The sequence below is a fragment of the Struthio camelus genome, chromosome 3 (genome assembly GCF_040807025.1).
Source record: "Struthio camelus isolate bStrCam1 chromosome 3, bStrCam1.hap1, whole genome shotgun sequence".
NCBI lineage: Eukaryota > Metazoa > Chordata > Aves > Struthioniformes > Struthionidae > Struthio > Struthio camelus.
The window spans coordinates 93,542,631-93,568,144 of NC_090944.1; the positions used below are offsets into that span (position 1 = coordinate 93,542,631).

The following is a 25,514-nucleotide window of genomic DNA, read 5'->3' on the forward strand; positions in this document are numbered from 1 at the left end:
CAGCTGTTTCCTTACTCAATTATTTGTGGGAGGGTTTAAATTCTGTGATGTCATTAAAGGCAGCAATCTCATTCCCTTCTGCAGAACTATTGACCACTTATGCATTTCAAATGTTTTCAGAACAGATGGATAAGTTCTGCTTTCAAATGCAAACATACTTTACAAAAAGTATTAAACAGGCTGAACACCTTTTTCATTCAGTGGATGTGCCTTACTATTCAGCAAAGGCATCAAAAGCTCCCATAACCGAAAGCTGAAGTTGGAAAAATTCAAAACAGAAAAAAAGACAGCTTTGTAAAGGACAGGCAACTATTCAGAGGGATTTACAGGGTCTTTATTATTAATGAGAGCAGGAGTTAATCTATCTATGAATATTTACCTACTTAACACTTGCATCCCTAATATTGTTCTGAATTTAAAAGTCTGTAGTTTTCAAATGTACATACTGAAACTGGTTGTATAAGAAGTAATTAACCCAGTAATAAAATGAAGTCATCTTCCCACTCTTGAGAACCAGTGTCCAAACCAAAATATGCCAACTATGCAGTTAGTTGTGGGAAAGATTTCTTTCCTAGAGTCTAGGCCGGGAATCCTAAGTTTGAGAAAGTGCTTTCCAATTAAGTTAAAGGTCTACTGACTCCAGCCACAGATGTTTTCTCTCAGAGGTGGTATATGCTGCCAACCAAGTTGACAATTCAGAACTCTCAGGACTATACAGAATAAGTCTTCACTTCCCCTTTCACTCTGAGCTATGATAATTCAGTCTTTTGAAGAGGTTTCATAGTACTGTAGTCAAAGAGCTTGGGTTTCTCCTCTTCAGCAAGCATGACTGAAGAACAAATATGCAGGATTCAAGTTGCACGCTGGATGTTAACATTTACAGTTATTAAATATCAGCCTTTTTATCTACACGATGTTTTCACAGCTGATCAGTATTTCATCTTCCTCAGTGTAAGATGTTCTTGGCCCCCTTGTTCTTGGTCACCTTCTTCCTCCCAACCAGTTACGCCATCTCCACAGAATTCCCTGGTGTAGCAAAAGGAACAAGCATCCGGGGAGAGGACAGCAACCTCCTAAAGCAGATCTCAGATCCCTGACCTCACGATATCCAGAGGAACGACATCACTCATAAGGGAAGGGACTGGTTTTCTCCATTCTAACTGGATAATGTGATAGGACAGAATTACAGGTTTTAATCAAAATCAAGTACTACTATGCCTCTTACTGTTTTCGAGCACTAAACATGGAAAGAGGGTGAAACAAAAATATGGCTTCTTGAATCTCCACACTAACAGTGACAGCGTTCATAGAGGAAAGCTACCAAAGCTGTACTTGTTTCCACATATCCATAAATTAACTCCAGCTCCTCGTTAGTGAACTCAGTGCTTTCACAAGGTGGGAAGCTGAGACTTTTTTTGTTTTTTGATTTTTGATTTTTTTTTCAGGGGGATTTTGATGCATCGAGCTGTTCATATGTACATATGTACACACATCTACCTCTTCAGATTGGGCTTGCTCCTGAAATTAGATGGTGTTTTTTATACAATCCTTATGCCATCCTACAGGCATCTTTTTCACAGTACCTCAGCAAAAAGGCCCTGAGCCTACACAGATCTGGGGACTTAAATATTTCAGTCAAAAGGTATCTGAGTCAAGGTGATATAGTAAAGGAAGTGCATGGGAAATTTGTTTTACCACTATTCATCTTGTGATGATTATATTGCAATAAAAGAAACTTCATATTACAAATCTCAGCATAGAAAAAAAGGTCAGATTCATAAAAAAAGCTATCAGATTATTTCCATGGCTTTATTTTGCTGTTCTTAAGTTCAGTGAGGATAATAAGACTGTTTACTATAGGAGCAGGGAAGGTGGGTGTTGCTTTGCTCAGAGAGTCAGTTCAGTAAACCAAGTTAAACATTAGTATCTTTCTTCAAAAGGGTAACTGGAAAGTATGACGCCACTTTGTTTCCATTAGACAGGCGTGGGCAAATTCAACTATATTTAATTCACAGGTGCAAGAAACGCTTAGAGCTTAATTAAAAACTTAACCATGACATTTTTCCACTTATTTCACTATTGCCAACTGTTCTCAAGAAGACCAGACCACTCTTTGTCAGCCTGGCACTTAAGAGAATATGCACAAATAAAACATAGCCTTCTGGAAACAGTTGATTTTGATATTTCTGACCTCTAGCTGTTTGGAATTTTCTTTCTGTGCTTAAGAGTGATAAGCATTTGTTATGAAAGCCCAAGCATGTCCACAATGACTCTTCATTCTGCCACAGACAGCAGACACTAAACTGTTTTTGTGAGAATAAAGCTGCAGTGATAAATTCACAATCTAACAGCAACTGACTGAGCAAAAAATTCTCTGTGGTCTTTTATTATAGCTCAGAGAATCAAGGAACTGGAGGTCCAGCTATGCTTGTGATTGATGAGCACAAATCTCAGTTTTTCAAAATACTGTTAGTGTGCAAAAATACAACAGTGAAGCTGAACAGTCCATCTGTGTTACTTTGTATAGAGAAGAGTTTTAGTCACTGCAGCTACCTGTTAGATTTAGAAGAGCCATCTCTATCTAAATGTCAGTAATCTCTTTGGCTATTTGTCATTAGAGAAGATGATTTGTAAAAAGAAAGAGTTTAAAACACTTGGAAAGCTTTTTTGGAATGAATAAATGATGAATTTAAGTCCTTCAGTTCTGCTGATTTTTCAGCTGTGTACCCAGCCATCATAAACTACATCAGCATACACAGCTATTGCTTTTTGTTGCAACTTACTTAAGTCTGATCAGCACTACTGAAAATAACCCTCTAAATCTGAGCATTTTACTCCAGTAAGTTGACAACCTTCCCTACACTGTGCTGTTGCCTCAATGGCACTACAGCAACCCACTAGATAAAACTGTCAAGATTTGAAGCTTGTGTTTTAAACTCATTGGACTCACTAAAGTGTAACTAGTGAGCTAGATTGATCAGTATGTCCATGGGACACGTTTACAGGGATAAAAAAAAAGATAAACAAATATCCCTTTTTCAAGACTGGGTAACTCAAGGACATGTCCTTCCAAGTTCAGAAGTTCAAAGTTTCCAGGTGAGATCAGCGTCCAAGTTTTTGGGGCCCAATCAATAGTTATTTAAAATACTTAATAGCGAAAAGCATTAGCAACACAAACTGCACCTTTGGAAAACTGGACATGAGCACAGTGAATTATGCATCCTTTGACTTCAGCATTAACACCTTCTCTGAACTATAGATTCAACATACAGACATCTCCATCCACTCTTGAATTCTCTTCTAAGAATTCAATTGGAAAACCTCTTTGCCTTAGGTTGCAGTTTGTTACTGCTAAGAACTGGACATCATCTGGGATTTTTCTGAACTATAAGCTTACCCAGGGAAGGTGTAAATCACGTATTATAAACTGTATTATGGCATTTGTAATTAGTGTGATTTAGTGCACATACTTGCTCGCATTTTGGCAGAAAATGCTCATCTACCTCAGGAATTTCCCTAACAGCCTAAGAAAAAACTTACTATTTTATCCAATGTTTTATCCTTTTTAGATTCTATTAATAGAACAGCTCCATGGTCACAATCTTTGTGTTTTTCTAACTAGTGAACTCAATCCAGTCTACAGGAGTCAGTAAAGTAACAATAGAGCCTTTCTTCTCAAATAGGTAAGATCTTCATGCTTTCTGGAGCCAGCTGGATATGGATATCTGTTCTGTTATAAACTGACAAGAAAAGTGAAGGCGCTGATGAACTTTTCCAAGGACCCATTTGTAACACAACCTTCAGTAGGCTTTCTTTCACAGTTCTACAATGAGCACAGACTGTAGTGTTATCCATTCTTCCTGAAGCAACATAATTTTCAGTAAAGGTGCAAATTTCGTCCTTAAACAGCTTATAATATTGTACATTGTTTCCTATGGTAAAAAATCCCTAATTGACATAGGATCCTCTAGCTTATTTTAATTGTTTTAATTTCATCCTTGTAGCTGAACAGTTTCACTGCTATCTGAATAACACAGACACATGAAGAATCACTTAAGAAATGCTGCCTCTAAAGTTTACCCTTAAACACAGAAGCATCTCACTGAGACAAGACAAAATAAACAGCACATGTCACTAAGCCACCACTGTGAGTCGATCTGTAAATACTCTTGTTCAAATTCTTCTGCACTGCAATCACTTCCATTTGAATAGAGTTGCACTGGTGTAACAGGGAATGATTTTTTCCAGTATTATCTAATGCATGTGTATCGCAAATTCCATCACAAGAGTCAAAAAATGCATCTTTCAGCAGAACTCCCCAGGGTTTCCATTTTGAAGATGTGCTGAGAATTCACTGATATAGGATGCCCCAGTGTTCAACCAGACCATGTAACTCAAACACACCACAGTAGCTTCAGCTAATATTTGCACTGTGGCCACAGCAATTTTGGGTGAAGTCACTGAAACACACACAAGACACACAGTGACCTGAGCTGTAACTCTTCCTTTTTAATTGTTTCTATTATGTGGCTTTAGGGAACACCTTTTCAACATTCTTCTCATATTCCCCTCCCCACCATCCCCAGAAAAGAGGGTGATGTTTAGTCATACAACCATCATGTTGTGGAACTAATTTGACATGCCACTAGTGCGGGAAAATTCCATCTTCTGAGAGCAAATGGCACATTTTGAGTGCTCAGGTTACTTTATGGCACGCAAGTTGGTATCAGTTTCATCCTAAAGTTCTGTTCCATGTAATGTTTTATATCATCTCACTGCCATATAAGACTTTCCTGGTGGCTGCTCAGATTAAGTGACAGTTACCTGCCTAACAAATCCTCTCCACCAGCTCATCCTCTCCCCTGAAGGAGCACTGCATGAACAGTAGAGTTTTTTTTATCTCAGATCCTGTCTAAACAAATAGCAGTAAAAAGCAAGACTGAAGAATTTCGTCTTGCACTGGACAAGAAGGTGGAGAACTTCTCAGTCATTCCTGCCAGATAGCTATAGGCTTCTGCTGTCTCTAGGCCAGAACAGCTTGACAGAGGCATTTAATCCGAAAGTCTCCCCAAGAGGAGAGAGAATGTTTCTCGACTTTTCTTTCCAAATAATTCACATATTTTCCTCCACTTTCCTCAAGCTGGATTTCAATAGCCCTTTCCACCGGTTTAAACAAGACCAAGCATCAGCTGACAAACATCCTTGACACCTCTGTGCAGGGGTACACAGAATGCCTCTCAACAGTTCTTAAAATAATTCATTGCACAGCCTCACACATAAGACTTACCTCATACACAGATCTTTGCCCTGAAGTTGTCAGAAGTGAGCAGAACAGGGCTTGGACACGGCTGCAATGGCTCTCGGAAGGGACCTGCCCAGGAACTCCTCCTTCATGACGCATTACAAAGCATGGGGTGGAGGGGAGGGCTAGGACTCTCCCATAACTCTCCCTGCACAGGGAGGCCTTCACTTTAGGTAGTACACAACAAGAAGGGCTCAGGATGTAGCAGCATGCTCCAATAGCTACTGCAAAGAAGGACAGGAGGCTACCAGCACTGACGCTCTACTCGGGAAGACCACTACACAGGAAAGGGCCTGGAAGACATTCCATGGCACCATGAGAAGAACAGCTGAATCAGCCAGCCTGGACTTCAGCCTCTATTTTTAAGGCTGCTTAGCAATACAAACATTATGCTTTTTCGACCATCAAAATTCCCTGTTGTCACCTGGAGCTGATTTAAGCTGAACTCTTTCCTGAAGTACAGTTTGCTAGTCCTGCACAACAGGGTAAAAGCAGCACCTACAGAAGGCATACAAAGTACAGCAGGAAGAGGAGTCTATTCCTGTTTGGAGCTGCAGTACCCAGGCTGCTGCCAGGTCTGAGGAGCAGAGAGAAGACACATGCTCCTGTCTTGTACAGGAATAATGGTACTGGCCAGCAAGACCTAGTAAAGTAAACATCATAGCTTCCCTGAGAGAGATGTATTATCTCTACTTTACAGATGGGCACACAAATTGAATTTGCTCATGGCAAACAAAAAAAAGCTAAAGCAGACAAAAAAAATCTTGATATGTTGAAGAAATGAATGTAAACATAAAAATATCGTTCATTTTAGAGCAAGAAATGAGAAATGGATAATTCTTTTTTTCTTCCTTCAGTGGGGAGAAAGTGTCATTGTGAGTCTAATTGTCTCAAAAAAGGTGATGCTGGCAAGCATATTGTGTTTCTTTACTGCTGCTACAAGGGATGAATTTCAATCTTTCATCATCATGAGATCAGTTCTTGCAGTCCCACAGCTATTTCTGAGCAGGCCTTTAAAGATAATAGAAACTCATCCTGTTTAGGCACTCATGGGCTGACACTTGAAGGCAGCCATATATCTGTGAGTAACCTGCAACCTCCTTATTCAATTCACTCTTCTTTTGAAATGTGAAAACGTTTAAAAACATATCTGACAATTATAAGCATAATAACCTGTGGTATCTCCGCACTACCCAGTGGAGAACTGTACTCCCATGTTAGTGTTGATACAGGCTGGTATGTTTACTCAGTGATGCATGGCTCTGAAAACCATAGTACTTGGGCACTGTGCCACAATGACACAGTTATGCTGAGCTATGTGGTCTCCTCCAGCTCAGGAGGGCTTGTGCAGCGCTCGGCTCTGCAGAGATGCTCACAATGCATCCATCCAGCCTGTTTCTAGCACCTTTATGCACGTACACAAGCATGCACACAGATTCAGATGGACATGTCCACTCTGCAGCTTCTGACTCTGGCGACCTGTCTGTGCTTTCATAAGGTTTCCTTGCACTTCATGGTTTATACGGTTGTGGAAAGCAGGATGTGTAGCTGATGCGATTTCAAAGTAAGAGAAGTAATTTATTTATTTCCTGTAATAGATTGCTCCAACTCACAGCAGAGTAGATTGTAGATGGGGGAACCTTGTCTGCGTGTTGGCTATCACGTTACGTATATTGACATGAGCGGTCAAAAGCCTAGTAATTGCTGCCTTGCAAAAAATATTAAATATGATGTGGGAAGCAAAAAAGACTATAGCTCTCTAGACATGCTGGTTGATTAGCTGTAAGACTGCTAGATGCACATGGCTCCTACAATTAGAGGCTGGTCTGTTCGCAGATGGCTGCATTTTTCTACTGCTTCTCATGCTCACATAATAGGGATTCACTCCTCCTTGCTCTCCCTTCCGGCTGGTCTCTCTTTTCATGACTTAGGGGATTCTGAGTACCTTAGGTTTGGTATTGTGCTATCTTTTTGTTTATGCTTCTCTGCATAAAAGGTCTTCACTCATGAACAACAAAGCTCCTTCAGCCTAACACATGTGACCAAATCAGAGAGTTATTTTCTCTATTGCCCTGCATATTTAATAGCCATTTAAAGTTATGAACTGGCATTATACAAGGCAGGCTTGCTACAAAATTAACTGAAATGCTCAGGTGGGTTCCTGGGGCTCCTACGCTACCACTGACCAAACAAGTTTCCGTCCTCTAAAACTGGAAACAACAGCGTGGACTCTGCTTGCCATTAGGTCATCTCTGTCACCTTTTCCAGATCAAAAATCTGGCTGCTGGGATTTTTAGTTGGCAGAACTGCTTAGCAGAGTGTACAACTGTTTTTTAAGGTGCCTTTTGGCCTGTAGCACCCAAATGCCGTATTGGATCTCTTTGCAAGAGCCCTGGGAGCATCCCCACACTCAGAGGCTGGCTGCCGGGGGGCGTGTCCAACCTGGAGAGAGCGCAGCTGAGGGCAGCTCCCTCCTTTAGTGGCTTCAGGCAGAGGCTCCCCGGCAAGGTGGCAGGGAGGAAGGCTGCAGCTGGGCAAGCCCTGGCCCCTGAGAGATGATTTTAAGCTGAGCTCTGCCGTTTGGCCTCACTGGAGCTACAGCTCTTGCTGTATCGCAGCCCCTGCCCCTGCCTCTGCCCAGCCACAAGCCCCCTGGCCCTGACCCAGAAGCACCTGCCCAGGCTGGCCCCAGCCCTCCCCCTCCAGCAGCTCCCAACACCATCGGCCCGAAAGCCTCCGGCCTGCAGTGCCTGGGCATTAATGTAGACTGCCTGCCTCTTGCATTACATTTTTTCACCATATTAAGAGGTTTTTGGCAGTTGCAGTGGTGCAAGTAGACAGGAGTTGGTCCCCTGAGAGGCATGTGCAATGATTTGCTTTGGACTGAGGACGGGGAATTTCATTTTAATTAAATAATATGAGAAAAAAAGGCCTAGATGTGTTAATTTGTTGGACTGAAACGTGTTTAGATTGGATTATAGGGATGTTTTGACATTGGGTAATTAGGGTGATTAGAGAAAACAGTTGTGAGGTTGGTCTGTTTTGACACTAAAGATTTTGATATTGGTAATGTCACTCTGACACTAAGAAGATCATCCAAGTGATACAAATGCAAATAAGCTGCTGGTTCACCAATGAAATAAGCAACCTGAAAATTAATTTTCTATAAATCACCAAAGACAGCATTAAAAAAATGCATAGGTGAAATAACTTGGGTTTTTGTAAAGGCATGTTTGAAATGGGTCTTTAGAGATCTCTCCAATAATTACTTATTGTAATACCTATAGATCATCTTGTCTGCCATGCAAAGAAGGTTGTGAATACAGAATAGATAAAAAACTACAAGCAAGATGTTAATCTATAAGAGTTTGTCTCTGATGATAGCTATGCTACAATGTTAATTTTTCTTCCTTACTTCTGCATACGTAAATCTGCAGCTGCCTGTAAACAGTGTAATATTCCTAGTCAGAAACAAAGCCAGCAAAAGCAAAACCAATAACTTGACCTGTCTAATCTCAGTTTCTTGTGATGCTAAATAGTAATTCAAAATTCAAATATGAATTTTGCCCCTACTTTAGATGTACGGAGAGATTTTTTGGTATGGGTCTTTATAGCAAAATTTTGTAGTATATTCATTATCAAAGTTAAACAGGGGTTATCATGCCTTTAAATGTTTCATAAATAGGGTCTAGCTTTGTGGGCATTTCAAGGATGAAAAATATTCTCCGAAATCTGAAAGATGTTTAGACCTTTTTGTCAGCCTATATTGGAGGCTACAGATTTATGTACAGAGGACATCATATACTGGTTTTTAAATGAATCACATCTTTGGCATCAGAAATCAAATCACAACAGAAATGTTTATTTTACTATCAAAAATAGTAGAGGAAGTCTCAAAAAGGAGAAGAGGTAACTGCAAAAAAAGACAACACTAAGTACTACTGTATCATCTTCATTACTGAAATAAGATTGCATGAAAATTAGCAAGGAGCTAACTCTGAGAAGTGAAAGAGTTTTTAAATTTTGCAGAACACTTTTCGGGTTAGAAAAGGTTCACAGAAGTAGGTTCCATGCACAAAACATCTGAAACTTTATTAGCTCCTGTTTAGCTATGGTTACTGATATACCACAAAACCATACGTGTAAGTATAGTAACCTGTAGTTACATTCATGTTATGCTACGCATGAAAAACTACAGCTGGCTGGAATTCTTTCAGTTTAAAAGCCCCTTCTACATAAAAAATTGCTAGATTCCACATGCCTTTATTTTCTGTCTGCTCTTTTAGGAAACAAAAACCCTTTGCACTACTGTACATTATTTCTAGAGTACAATTTAATGACTGTTTCTCTGTCACTTTAAGAACATTGGGACTATAAACCATCATTACAATAAAATGCATAAAGTTTATAGAAAACTTTCAAACAGAAGAGTTGTTTGTTAAGGAATGTCCTTTTTGAAAATGGAATGTTTCATAGACAAATTGCCTTTTCAAGAACTTATAAAAATTTTTGCCTGATTTTTTCTGTTCCTTCCTTTTTTATGCCAATGTAGTTTCTAATTACTTGTGGCTTTGCTTACATAACTCTTATCATGAAAGAAAACATTTAGCCATTTAGCTAATCAGATTGGCTAGCAAGGGTTTCACTTGTTTTATTATTGATAGTAATTATTTTTAAATTCCAGATAATAAAAAGCCATTTATCCAAAAAAGAAGAAAATCAGTTAGAAACAAAAAACAAAGGAGGCAGTACACGCATGTACATGATTTGGGCAAGAGGAGAGCATTTTCTCCAGACTTCCTAGAGTAGTCTGATGGCTATCTTGTGTATGATTTCTAGTAAAACATTTTTCTCTTGTGCTTTTCTTTTTTGATCCTTTCCATATATATGGACCTATCTTTGGATATATGTGACTCTTCTCTCCTTATCTTTTCAGCCTGTCTTATAGATAATATCTTTTGGCATTTGATAAATGCTCTTTTAGTAAGCAAGGGAACCATCCTCTCCATCAACTCCATCAACAGTTTCCAGGCAATGCTAAAAACCAAAACTTAACAGAGGTAATGTTAAAGAAACACGAACAAGTGGGCAACTGTCACGGCACCTCACATGTGAGCTTGTTCTTAGACCAGTCATCAGTCAGCAATGCATTGGTAATTTACCCTTCACCTATGTATATAGGAGGATTATTTGTCCCTTCTCCCTTCATTTAGAACCGAACCTGTCTCCTCTGGTTCTGAGGAGCATTGTGGGCACACCGTCACTGCTTCAGGACTAGCCTCCAAGCCCTAATGTGTGCTTTCTAGGGTAAGTGAGCACCCCCAGTGAAATTCCCAACGTGTGTGTAACCGCAAGTAACCTACTATGCGCTGATGGAACTGCACTTCTCCACTGGAAAGATCCACAGCCCTTGAGGTAGGGAATGGTCTATAATGAATTTAAGTGCTGCTGATAAATGATCCCTAGGGTAACAAAGTACTGGATATGTATTTTATTAGGTGATGAACAGGAGAAGGATAACATCTGGATTCACAGTCCATCAGGCTAAAGCTGCCAAGTGTTTGATTCAAGTTATAGTGCATCTGAACAACACCATAACGGTTAAATGGATTCCCATGGCAGAGATTCTAACGAAATTTGGAAAATGAAATAGCAATAGAGCAACGGTGTTCACCTTTGACATGAAAAGCACGATGGAGAAAAAGTCTATCTGAGAGACAGCATATAATCAAAAGCTGTTTGAGAAAGAGTGAGCAATAGAGATCTCTGAGCTAGAAAGGGCTTAAAACCCTGATCAATGTGCTGCAACAAGAATGCGAGTGACCCATACACCAAGAGATCAACTCTTCATTTTATAGCACCATTCACAGCTTCAAGTTAATAGACATGAGGGAGTACTGACCACATGAACTGAAACAGCAGCATTAACTAATTTCACACATCATGCAGTTACAAAAACAGAGGCTGACTGTTGGAAATACAAACTCCCAATGTTGCATGCTTCCACACACAAGCTGCCCATGGTTTTTTAACACAATGCACAAACATTTTTGGACAACAGGGCAGATTTTTAACTGATGTAGATCAGCATGACTTAGGCACACTTATACAAAGTGAAGTTCCTCTGACGCACCTTAATCAAGCTCAGGCAGGATTCCAGAGCTCCAGATAGTAGGACACGAAGCTGCTGGAGAGGTGTGAACTTGAAAAAAGGAGTATATCATGGGACCAATGCACCCAGAATCTGCTTGGTTATATAATGCAGTCAGAATGAATGACAGGTGCCCTAGCACTCCCCCCGTTCCCTGAGCTTTTTTTAACGATTGCATTGATTTTTAGATTGCATCCAGAAATTTAAGAATAGCTATGTCTATGAAGAGCTTCTTCCCTTGCTGCCAAGATCGACAATGGGATTTTCACCAAAAATTTAACTGACAATCTTGTAATAATGATTTTGATGGATGTGGGATTTAGCTCTAACTAACCAACCTAATATTAGGAGAGTCAGCTATATTTGCCCTGTAGAGTGAAAGATGGACAGTATTCTAACATTTTTGATTTCATCAAACTATTGTTTTCCTACAATTTCAATGGAATTTTAAGTTACGGCTCATGCATTTGCCAGCAACATGCAATAAATATGAATATAGTGATCAGACTGCTTCAAGAAAGTATAAACCACTCAGTTTCAGGATACCAGCACCAGAGAGCTGGAAGAGGTGATTCTTCTCCATCCCATGGTATCCTACTGTTGACCACCTTCCAGCTATAGGTACAAAAACCTGACAGCATATTTCTGTTAGATTCAAGAGCTGTGGGTATGAACAGCCCTAGACATGTGCAGACCGACAGAGATTTTATCAGGTCTCTGAGGCCCTAGCTTCACACCACAACAAACTCATTGACAGTATCAGTTTCAGGTACTCCTGTCATCTCCAAGTTCCTCTGCACATTCCTGCCCTTGTATGGGACACCCATTGTCAAGTTTCTTCTCCCTCATTCATTTCCGGAGAGCAAGTTGTTTTCTTTATTTCGGAGTCAGGAGGACAGCATGTCCAACTTTGCCCAACTCAAACTCCCACTGGACTCAGAAGGATCTAGTGGAGAAGTTCTGCTGTGATCACTAAACATTTTGGAATCTTTGTATTGTCAGCATACAAACCCTCTGACACTCATGTATGGCTGCATCTGCAGCTGCTCTATCCATGACACGTATGACATGATCAAAGAGCGCCAAACTAACTTCTGTTGAGTGTCTATCTCAGACACTGCTGCTTTGACACAAACGGCCTCATTCCAGAGGGCTAAGACAGAAGCTGAGACTGTAACCCCCTGCTTATTAGGAAGTACTGCAACATGGTAAATTCAGAGTCTTTTCTGGTCCCCCAAAACAGGAAACCAGGGCAAACTGTCTCACTTCTCCTCATCTACCCCTCACCACCTGTTGAGGTGCTTTGTAGAGGCCTGGCACACATCCCACCACTTTTTTTTAAACAACGCTTGGTATAAGAGCAGGACACAGAATGCGTATATATGACATACGAAGCCCTCAGGCCATTTTACAATTACAAAGAACCAATAAGAAATTAAGTAATTAGTTCCTACTGTACTTTGTTAGCATCTTCTAAATGGCACTCCACCACACCGTAGCCTTCTAACAAAGAAAGACACGTTAAAAAAAAAATCACAAAGTTTTAAAAGGGGTCGACCTCTATTCAGACAAGAAAGATCAGCTATGGAAAATAAAAAACACCTATTCCTGCCTCTCTCAGACACACATGCACACCTGCTTTGCCATTGCTGACAGCAGATAGCTGCAGGGTTCTTCCTGAGAAACATCCTGCATACCACAAAATAGCTGTAGAATATGAACTGTGACCTCCTTCAGCTTTGATAGACTTGTCATTTTTCTCAAGCTTTTCCATCCATCATGCACAATCATCTTCCTCATGTTTGACTCCCTAGTTTATATGAAGCTCCCCTGAGGGAATTGCATTGCCTCTCTGACACTAGTTTAATTGTTGTCAGGTGGAAATTATGAGCTTTTACATGTGATTAGTTCTCTTTGTAACCACATAATTTCTATGAACAAATCTAGTTGCTCTTTACTTGCATTAAATAAATGTGATTTCCTGACACAGTTGTAAAATGAATCTCACTTTGGAGTTTCCTCTCCCCCGGGTGTGAAGAGGAGATTCAGGATAGCCGCTTTAAATAAATGATACACTTTGCTGTCAAGGAGTAGAAACTGTAACTTTTTGATTGCTCCTGTCATACTTAGCAATTCAGTCAGGAAAGGCTTTATCTAGTCTCTCATAGTTTAGGATGATAGTCAAGAGAGTTAAGAGAATACAACCAAACTACTGCCTGAGGCAATTACTGAAGTGAACCTAAGCTCGGATTTGAAGGAAGATGGTGTTCTTTTCACTTTTCAGATAACTCCACAAATCTATCAGCTACCAAACACAGCTGCCCTGAAATATCTCCAACACAGTTAAAACATAAAAACTTAGAAATCTTGTCAAATAGAAACTACCACTTATTATGCATCCTCTCTTTTCTTAGAGAACATATAAACAGCTCCACATCATATTGGTCAGACCAAACTGGGTACACTTCAAAAAATTTTCTGAAATTCTAGATATTTACCCAAATGGATCTTTAGAACTTTATGCAGGTTTTCCTATCACCTTTAGAAAGCAAAAAGAAGCAGAGTATTGCCCAGGAATGTATACAGTTCACCCCTGCATACGCAAACGTTTAAGACTGACATGGATAGTCTTAGAGAAAAGATGGCAATCTTGGGAATTTATTGCAGAGGATGGACAACATTCTGGAGCCCCAGGCTCCCCACAGGAAGAAGAACTGTGCTTCTTTATAATGCTTGACACCTCTTTGAGGTTGGCAAGAGATCCTTTGGGTCACGTTTCCGCAGAGGATGCTTGGTATTGCTGCTACAGAAAAAGAGAGTACAGTCATCAGGTAGGGTGGCAGCAAGAGCAGTTCTCAGCTCTTTGGTCTGCAACCACTGAAAAGAAGTATCCTGAATACAGCCTCACCTTCATTCCCTCAAGAAAAGGTACAAAGGGGCAGTGGTTAGAGAAGCTCCCAGCTCCATGCTGAGCTGCATGCAAAAATAGGAAGAGGCATCCAGACATTCCCTTTATTCTTTACAGGAAAGGCCGGGCTGTATCGGTTTGGGGCTTTTTTCCTTGAGGGAGAAAAGAGTTTTGTACCATGAAAGGAAACACATACCACAGCTTGAGAACCCCTGCTTTAGGCAATGATAAGGTTGAAACACTAAGCTCTCACAGGGCAGGAAATACCAAGGAGATGACACTTGGCCCTCTGCACTATGCAGATCCCCTTTGGCCGGCAGCATGACAAAACCAGGGAACAGACCCTTTGCTCATCTCTTCCTGCAGTGCTGAATAATTACTTCAGTACTTTAGAATACCTAGACATGGTTCAGACAAACCAGGAAAATCAATACAACGTAGTCATCTCGAATACTAAGCAGAGGATGTAAAGAACTGGATTGTGGCTTCTTCTACCAGATTAACTCCATTATTTGTAGGTCCTTCACTAGTTATATTCAACCCTATCTGTAGAAGGTATCATTTGAGTTTTATGCTTATTTATTACACCTATTTATTATTGAACTTGCTGATTATGGTAGACCAAGAGGGCCAGCCAAGAATGAGGCTCTTCTGCCCTAAGTGCTGCACAGACCTGAAAAGCTTACAGTCCATATAATTAGATAAGCCATGCTGACACTGGGGAAGGAGATGTACTAAGGAAGCAAGGTCAAGTATATGGGGAAGGAGAAGGCTGGAGTAAAATCTGCACCAGCCAGAGACAGCCCAGTCAAAACCAAGAGTCACAAAGGATTTCAGTTTTGAGCTTTTCTGGGCTTTTTCAAACCAGCAGGGTCCCTGCTAGCTCTTTTCTTTGGTTTTACCCTGATGCCGCATGTATCGTGAATCTGTGATTATTGCACTATTTGCTCTACAAAACCAGCAGTGCTAGGTCTGCTCTGCTTCTGTGGGTTTGTCACCAGCCACCTGGACACATAAAGCAATATCCATCAGCAATATTCAAACCGTTTCATCTTGGTTTCAGATCTGGCTTTGCCATCCAGTAGGAAACACCCTAGTAATATTCTCTCATTGCCATGTACCTCACACGGTGTTGTGACTAGCAAATGTAAATCACTGACACTTCTGAAGGGCAGCACTATACACCCATCTTGTATTGCAGAGAGTGACCACACTAGATACAGACAAATAGGGATTTGAGCTGTCTGCATTTTGCCTTTTTCCCCTCAGAAGGAAATCAATTATCAATGCATGAATATTGCCTTGTAATTTTATTACAAACTAACGAAAGTCTGTTGCCAAGCAATGACAGAACTTTTGCTTTGGGAGTTATTCAGCACCTGGAAAAGGGAAACTTAAGCAGAAGAGCAATTTACCAAATGAACACTCCTTTCAGAAAATCTTTCCCTTTCTTTCAGAAATGTAATTTATGGAGCCTCTCAAGGAGGAAACATGATGGAAAGATAAAACCTCCTGTACAAAGTTCAGATTTGCAACTAAATCCACTCAGGCTGAAATCCATCAAAAATTTGACATGCTTGAAAACTGCCTTCCTAGGAGAATGCAGTTTGAAACATAATCCCATTAAATGTAATACAGAAAATAAGTTGTCCACTTCGTTTTATCTTGCTCAGCAGAAGTCCTGTAGCTAAATGATGCAAAAAGAGATCCTATAGATAGATATATGCAATAAAATGAACTGGCTGTGTGTCAGTTCTTAGCAGGCTGAACATATCCTACTGTCCCACATTTAAGAGCAACTTTTATGTTAAGCCATCTTTCCCCTCTTTTCCACACCAGCCAGCTCTGAGCTCAGTTACCAGCACTCATGATTAATGTCAAGGCAAACTATATCACTAAAGACACAGAATACTTTGTTTTTACAGAAATGAATTCTACAATTTAAGATTTTTCTGTTGAATTTTTTTCTCATTTTGAAGGCCTAACTGATGAGCAACTGAGTGGCAAGTGCTGAGAAGTGTGGGTCCCCACGTGTCACATCCCCCAACCTCCAGTCTTATACAGGTGGTTGGAGAAAGTATTTTATTGCTTTCAGTCTTTCACAGAGGGGACAAAGCAAACCGTGCTATTCTTGCACTCCCTCCGGTGGTGGATTCCTGAAGTGTAGTAGGAGAAGTAGGTAAGTGCCATCCCAGGCCTTGCAATGCTGGGTCGGTAATGCCACTGAGCTGGCTGGAACCAGGCAGGAACAGACAGGAAAAGAAATGGAGAAGGATGTGTACAGACCCTCTCTCTGCTTTTTAATCTTAAGTCTCTGAAGTCTTTGATGGCTACCCCCAAAAAGTAAGCCATTTAACAGACTGGAGATAATTCACTAAATAAATACACATATGTTCAAGTTAGTCTTTAGTTTCTTTATTGGTGGGTTTTTTTTTTCACATCTGTACCTTCTTTGGGGATATAGATGTCTTTAGAATGTGTGCTATCCCCTAGTGCTCTTAGACCAAGCTTCACTTAGTTGATTTCATTTATTCAATAGAAGTTGTGACTTTAAAAAGCAACATCTGCCACAGTGACCATTTACTCTAACAGGCACATCAGTCTACATGATAGCTACTCTGTGGCCTTGAGCAGAACTTAACAGCACCATTGGCTGAAAAAGATGTCACGCAGTAAGTGCTTGACAACCCTTGCAAAGCCTAGGCCAGCTTCACTGGCATCCCTCTGGCTGGAGTAAGTGGCTTTACTAGAGATGCTAAAGTGAATTAGAACTGATTAAAACACTGTTTGATTTAATGCATTAATTCTTCACCTAAGCAGATAGGCATGAAGACAAACACATTGACTGGGGCAACTGAGCCAGAGCCACTGTGGGAGCTATATTTATTCTGTCCTTACGATGCTTGCCTTTGATGGTAACTCTCCTTCTTTTAAAAGTATTAGATTCACCTCCCACCTCCAAATGGGAATACACTGTGCTTGATTGCATATAGAAAACCCAGAGCAAGGCAAGCATTGTGCAGTCAACATGACACACACAGAAACAGCCTCATCTAGAACAGATTCCCTCATTCCAGTGTCACTGCCTCTCTACTATAATGCCAGCTCCACATTTCCACCCTGTATTCTCCAAATAGCAGTCTCAGACCTTAACCTCTATCGTTAATAGTAGTCAAGCCATTTCAAAGCGCTACAGACTTGACCCACAGATGAGAGTTGCCTCTGCCAATGGCAATACCCACCACTATTGCAGACAGCAGCACCTAGCAAAGAAAAATTTGGGGGAATTGGTACTCTAGACTATATGATCTAGACCCAAGGCAGTTCACAATACACTTTCTGCTCTCTGATACTTTCAAATACATGCACTGGTTTAAGAGCATTTCTGTTCATGAAGTCAATGTATTTATGGTTAAATTATGGTCAAATGGTTTGTATATCCACCAGAATGTCACCCTCACTCCTCCTCCTCCTTCAAAGTGGTAACGAGACTCAAAGGCAGACTCCTTTACTCAGACTAAACTCCCCCACTCCTCCCCTTTACTCCAGATAATAATAGGAGAAAGATAATGAAACTTAATGAGTCTTTGCCTTCCCCCCCGACATCCACACATGCTTGCAACCTGCAAGTTTTCTCTGTACTCCAACTTACTAGACAAATCATGGTGAGTCTATCCTGATTATCATTATCTATTAAAATGGTCCTTTAGGTGCCATTACTTTCATGTTAAAATGTACAGACCTCTCCTGATCATTTAAGCTGCTTATTCACTGATAATATCTTGCTTAAATCCTGAACAAAGGTCAAGCATATTGATAAAAGTATTAGAAATCCAGCCTGACCAAAAGACTGTGAGCTCTATATGGCAGCAACTGTACCCTAACAATCTGTAAAATACAGCAGGCAGTCATGGCATAAATAAAGAGCAAGCCTTCCAGACCAATGGAATTTTTCTTTGTTTTCATTTAAGTACTCTTTAGGTGCTCTAGGACAGACAGCTGAAGATTTATAGCACATGTATGACAGCTAATTTGTAAAGAGATTTAAAATGAACACCTAAAGACAGAAAAGCATACTATTACATCCTCAGAACAAATTTAAGGTAGCACACATGAAGAAAACGTGTTTACTCACTGTCTCATAAGATGATGGAAAAAGCAGCCTAAAGTAAATGAAGAAAAATAGTTAAGATTTTGGATACATATGAGGTAAACATTCTTGAGCAAGTTTTCTAGTGACACACTGAGAAAGCCAGGGAAAGAGTTGGACTGGATCACCTTCAGGAAATGTTTTCTCTTTCTGTCCTGTCAAGAATTCTAGGATGTATTCTCTATTAGCCTGGATTTTCAGCAGCTGATGAAATACTTACTGATCATTTTTAAAGGCTAATAAAGTAGAAAGGGGAAAAAAATCACGGAAGAGCAGTTACTAACTCATCGAGGCAAGGACTGAGTAAAACTTCAGTTTTAGAGGCTGACTCTGCACAAGTTTACTTCACTGGTTCCATGATAAGATATGATACCATGTCTTCTTCTCTGAAGCTCTTTGTTAATTTGGTTAAGTCCTATTAAGAAACTGTCCAATACCAAGTGTTATCACGCCGTCCAAAATACCTAAGCGGCCCATTCACTTTGGGGCAGCTTTTAGCTCCTCCTAAGCAAACAGTTTATACGTTTGTATCCAGCGTATACCGTTGGATTACACCGATGGCAGTTATTCGGACCTATTCCCTATGCATCTAAGATGAGTAGACAGAAATGGGAGAAGTGCAGGAAAAAACAGCCCACATTTATGCTATACTATCTCCTCTCTGCTTAATCAACTCTCTTTTCCTCAAGAAAATTGCCAAGTATTGTTAATGGCCAAATTTTTGCTACATCTTAAGTTATCTTTCCTTTTTCTTTGGTAAAAATTATGCTGTGTAACATCAGCATGCTGTAAATGCTAAGTTTTTTCCTGATGCATTTCCTCTCTGTCAGGCTCACTGCCAGCATTACCCTGGAAAGTGTTTTATCTACCACTGTAGATAAAAACGAAGGCAGTGAGTATCATCAATTAAGAATTAGAATTGGTCAGAGAAATGTCAGTAGAAACATATCCTGTGAGAATACACGGGGCCACTGACATCAAGATGACTGGCATCATCAGAATTTTGCTGTAGGAGATAGAGGAGGGGAAGACGAGGAGGAGGGGAGTATTCATATAGGCAAGAACTATTTCAGCATTCTTTCTGAAGAAAGCATTCCAGCTTTTCACTATGAAATAACCTTCATTTTCAGTATTTTATCTGAACTTTCTAAAAATCTGCTTCAACACATAATATCGAGTCAACCCAAAGTATTTCCTTTGTAGGAAATCAAGAAACATTTGGATTTTGATCCTAAAGAAAACAAAAGAAGATTTTAAAATCTCTCAGTCCTTCACAAAGTGTAACCTCCATTCACTATCCAGCTTCCTCAAGAACATATGAACTGGTTCAGATAAAAATTGCCATTGCTGACCCAAACTCAGGCCTTCATTTGCCCTTCAAAAATAGGTTTTTGATCTCAACTCTAGGTTATTCAGTTTTTAATTTTCAGGCGCCTCTGCACTTCCTGGTCTCAGGCATGACAGGAAATGGAAGTACCAAAATACCGTGCAAATGGCTGTGTCTGTGGTAATTCTGGTTTGGCCGAAGAAATGGAAACACTAGCAAAGCCCTGAGTGAGACAGATCTTGAAAAGATTCCTAGCCTGATTTCCAAACCAACATGGTTCATATAGGTTTTGAATAGCAGCTAAACTTCTGGATGCTTCTCAAAATGAACCAAACCCTGAGGTTTGCCAACTGTCAAGGAATACACAAGGCTGTTCTTCGAGGTATTCAGTGGGCAACACGGAAAGAACGAACGCATCAAAATTGTCCAAAAGGTCCTCTGTGTGACCTTCTTCTTTTTGTTTCCTCTGTCCTGCTCTTCCCTCCCCCACCCATGCTCACTTCCACTCTTTGCTTCTAGTTCCAAAATCTTATGGGTGTGCAATCAACTTGCCATATCCATTATGTATTTCACATTATAAGGTACAGTTTATGTTTGCTGCGTGAAGAAATATTACTTTTAGCTCCTGAACAAAAGTTCTGCTGACTCTTTCAATAATAACCCTCACAGGTTTTGCTTTTGTTTCTTTAATGAGAAGTGTCTTGGGAGTTTAGTGTAAAGAAGCGTTGTTGAAAGTGTTTTATTTTCAGAGCTGATGCACCCTTGGTTGTACCAATGCCCATTTGCAGTAACAATGCTGTTAGGATCTGGAGCCACTTACAGTTTTATTTATGATCTTGGCTTTTGAGTCATAATTGGAGTAACTTTTCCAAATGTTTGGGTTTGTAGGCGCCATTCAAATGGATCCTTAACTTGGAAAGCTTTGATTGTGTTTTGTTTCCCTCTACTGAACTACCTCAGTGGCCCATCTTATACTGGCGAGTGTTATGGAAGCTATCCAGGGCATTAAATGCTATTGAATACTGACAAAGCACGTGCCAAGGGAGAAAAAACAATTGTTCCCTGAAATATTCAGCCTCTGATGAAAGGAACTTTTAACAGGCAGAGGTGCTCCTTTTCAGAAGCAATTTCAAGCAAACTTTCTTCCCTTGCAAGATATAAGAGCAACATTATATTGAGAAGGACACATGGTTCCACAAGGCTTTGAAAGCATAAAATTAAATAGCTGTGGTATGTTATAAGTCATCAAGATTACAAAATAAAAAAAACTTGTGTCCTATTGTTTGTACAAACACATGCGCACCCACAATACTGCAACTGAGATAAAAACTAAGTTGAGGGTTCCAAAAATACGGCATAAACAATACCAAAGTAAGTGTGGCAATAAGTGCAGCCATCTTAAAACTTATGTATTTTAGGAAGAGAATGAGTTCCCTTTAAAACACTGTGTTTCAAAAAAAAAAATTACCTAGATCTTCAAGATATAGCTGTGCCCCTATTACAGTATGTCAATAAGGATCAGCTCTCTCATCTACTTCATACAGCCAGAAAGAATGCGTGTGTATAGAATAAAAATATAACATCCCCAAAATGTTCCAACAATGCATTACAAGCACTGCACACTTTTACCTGCCTTTCCATAAACAAGGTTAGAGGGCAAGGTTAGCTGAGATATTTTGTATAAAGTAAGAATGCTTTACACGAATATTTGACATACGGTGAGGGAAAACCAGGAGCAGCCAAACTGGGCTACAGCCACTCCAGATCTCTCCTGTTCTTAAGAGACAGCTCTCAAGTTCTTTTCCCCAAATGAAAGCCATTGTTCTCTTGCCAATGTTTGTTTATTTGAAATAGCATTCAAAATAATACTACATAATCTTCTCCTCCCCCATCCAGCTCTGTGGCTCAGGTAGTAATTCCGATTTGGAATAGGATGTTTCCCCTCACTTTGTCTATTATCGTAATATGTTTCTACTCAGGAGACAAGGATCCAGGATCAACTGTAACAAAGAGGATCTTTTGACCACAAGAGGCTGAGATTGCTCCAAATGCAAAGTAGGTTTGGGCTGTGTCTAACCCAGTGAACCCTGAAAAACTTCTAAATTCATAGGCCCTCCCTGGTACATATTCTGGCTTCCCAATAAATTAATATTCACATGGGCATCAGGCCACCCCCATGTTCCTCCTCCACCCCGGCACACAGATGGTGACCTAAGCATCTTCTGGCTGGGTCCATAGTTTGGATAGAGAGACACATGCTACAAATGCTCATTCACCACTCATTTAAATGCAGCCATGATGACCAAAGGCCCGGACTCTAGACTACTTGATGCATCTCAACTACCTGAGGAGTGCTCTGATGCATCAGTCTGCTAGAAATTGGTCTGACAGGTATATTGAAGGTTGTAGGAAGCCATATACTCCTCAGATCCTGCAGACCTGCTAGAACTCAGTCCTGGAATCACAAATGACTGTTAGGCAATTGGGAATTTACTGTAGCTGTCTTTTGTGTGAAAATTCTGTAGCCTTTTGCTATTGGGCTATTGCAAAGCTTCCCACATCAGAAAATCACATACCTAAGCTAAATACATGGGCAGTTGCTATGTGTCTTTATGCCCAAGGGAAATCCAATGCAAAACTATTATTTGTAATTAAAAGGGATCTGGCTCTGTAAACAACTGAAAGTCTTGTCTGTCTCAGCAGCTAACACGGACATCAAGTTAAAACAGCCCAGAAGTCTCTTCAGCCAGATCAAAACACAAAGACACCCCCCTCACCACCATCAGTAGCAGCCACCATCCACTTTGCAGTTTAGAACCCCAGCCTGCTCAAAATATGAGTGAGGAAAAAAAACTCTGATCCATGTAATCATCTTTTAAAAATGACACTGATGCCAGGAACCTTAACTTCAAAGTTGCTCTTACTAGAGGGAACTTTAATTTAACTATCAGCGGGTTGCTAAGGTTCATTTTTTGGCAGATTTATCACTGTTGTTAAGGAGACTGTGTCCTTGTTATAGCCACCACCTGGCGAGGTGCACATTCCACGTCCCATGATGATGTGATACCAGCACGTTCCGTGCACACTCTTCCCTGTATTCATCCTCCAGTTTTCACAAACCTTAGGTCCACAGGGCAGCATGTTCTCTCCCCGTGGCCTCTGGTTATTTTTGAAAATATCAGTCTGTCTTTATTATTCTTGCAGCCACAGATAAAGGGAAAAATCTTCATCTGGCATGTAGAAAAGAATTGTGTGGGTTTCTGTCATCACATAGCAAGTGAAAAAAGACATGCGTTTCCTTGGTCTTTCTACGCAGCCTGGGTTTGTTTTTTCCTTATGATTTGTGCAGATACTATCCATGCTTATTTGAGAGAGGTACATGTGGGAAGGGATTATACAGCCTATGAGCTACAAGCAGAATGACTACAGGAGTAAAGAATGATTTAGAGTTGTGGTATTTGCTGCTGTTTTTGTGTTTAAATAGGGAAGTACACAAATAGTAGAAATAAACCTGTCTCATGCAACCAGAACTCAAAGTTTAGTCTTGTGGGAAGACGTAAAAAGTATGTGTGCCTGTGTGTGTGTGTATGCTGTTCTCTTACTCTGGGTGTCTGAGAATTCATTACCCATTTTATGGAAGCAGCATTTCTAATGTAGGCTAGAATTCGTATGTGCTAGCCATCTCTGTAAGAAGAGCACAGGCAGTAGAAAAACTAACGTAGGCTCACTACCTACAGCCACCTAGCAACACAGCTAGCTACCCCGTCTGAAAAGTTTGAGTTTAATTCACTTCAAAAGCTTAAAATCTCCAATGCCATTACTGTTTTGGTAGCATCGGGTGGGGATGCCAACAGGACTGACTTTTCTGCTTGTGGTTCATAAAAATGCACATTACTATAAGGTCCAGAAATAAATGATACTCATTTTGGGTGGGAAAGAGAGGGAGCAGAGGGGCTTAGAGATCTCTCAGCTAATGCTAAAGTCAAATATGACTGCATGAGTCTATGCCATTTTTCTAAAGACGTTGCCCAAGTATCCTTAGCCAGATTTTTCTTCCTTTAGCTTCTGTGAGGTAGCAAGCACTCAGTGAATGACAGACATGTTCAGCAGCAGTTTACATACACTCTACTAAAAGGCATTGGACTCATTTGAGATTACAGATGCTAGAACAATCAGTTGTGTTTTACTTTTAGGCAAACTAAGTCTTGGTAGCATTTCTAATTTACTCCCATGCTAATTATCTAGACCTTTTTTATGTTCTGAAGAATGAAAATACGACATGTAGGTTCTTGTAAACTCTCTTCGCTCAAATTTGCCCTAATATGATTGTGAAAGCAAACTCGGAATTAAATGGCAACGTTAACTAGTTAACTAAAATAGTATACGTTGCCTGACAATCTGAGGGTGCTTGAAGCAAGGTTCTTAAAAGACAAAATTCACTTGACTTCATCTGTCTCGCAGCTGCAAATGTCACACACTATAAAATTCTTGGAAGGAACTCATTACTTTAAGGTTTTCAATTAGCAGCTTCTAATCTACAAATCATTTCTAAAAAAACTGGATGAGAAGGTAAAACTTCTTCCGAAGAATTCCAGGTATGAACAGCTCAGCCATCCCCCACCGCTATTTCTCCTTGAGCTGTCCCTATCTCCCCCTTATTCAACAAAAAAAAAAGGGGGGGGGGAAAGAAGAGGGAAAGAAGAGGGAAAGAGGGAAAGAAGAGGGAAAGAGGGAAAGAAGAGGGAAAGAGGGAAAGAAGAGGGAAAGAGGGAAAGAAGAGGGAAAGAGGGAAAGAAGAGGGAAAGAGGGAAAGAAGAGGGAAAGAGGGAAAGAAGAGGGAAAGAGGGAAAGAAGAGGGAAAGAGGGAAAGAAGAGGGAAAGAGGGAAAGAAGAGGGAAAGAGGGAAAGAAGAGGGAAAGAGGGAAAGAAGAGGGAAAGAGGGAAAGAAGAGGGAAAGAGGGAAAGAAGAGGGAAAGAGGGAAAGAAGAGGGAAAGAGGGAAAGAAGAGGGAAAGAGGGAAAGAAGAGGGAAAGAGGGAAAGAAGAGGGAAAGAGGGAAAGAAGAGGGAAAGAGGGAAAGAAGAGGGAAAGAGGGAAAGAAGAGGGAAAGAGGGAAAGAAGAGGGAAAGAGGGAAAGAAGAGGGAAAGAGGGAAAGAAGAGGGAAAGAGGGAAAGAAGAGGGAAAGAGGGAAAGAAGAGGGAAAGAGGGAAAGAAGAGGGAAAGAGGGAACAGCTCTACAAAACTCTCAGTATTCTACAGAAGCTTTTTGACAGACTGGGACGAAAATAGGGTTTATTTCACTTTGCAACTGCCTGTAACTTTAGCATAATAAACCTCCAAAGGGCACGGCCCTCACCAAAACACTTAAAAACAGCTTGAAAGGGGTACTCGCTGCCCGTTATGTTTACTCAAGCACTTGTTTAAAAACACATTTAAGGAAAATGTTTTTATTTCTACAGATTGCATTAATTATAGCTTTGCAAACACTGCAAGCTTTACAAGAAGACCGAACTGAGCTATTAGATGCAAACCTCAGGTCTTGGCTAGAGAAGTGGTTATGGCTTATTTAGCAAGCCTAATGAATTGGCTCACCCATCTCTACACAGAGTTCCATGTTTAGCATCATGGAGTCTGGAATAGCCAAAGAGGGCTGCTTCACGCCGTTTTATAATTAAA

General features: G+C 40.4%; 1 protein-coding gene across 10 annotated transcripts in view; it reads right to left on the minus strand.

The window, feature by feature from the left end:
- The window catches only part of SMOC2 (SPARC related modular calcium binding 2), a 155,740-nt gene that overhangs the window by 128,958 nt on the left and 1,268 nt on the right, over positions 1–25,514 (minus strand). The gene's annotated exons all lie outside the window — the stretch shown is intronic.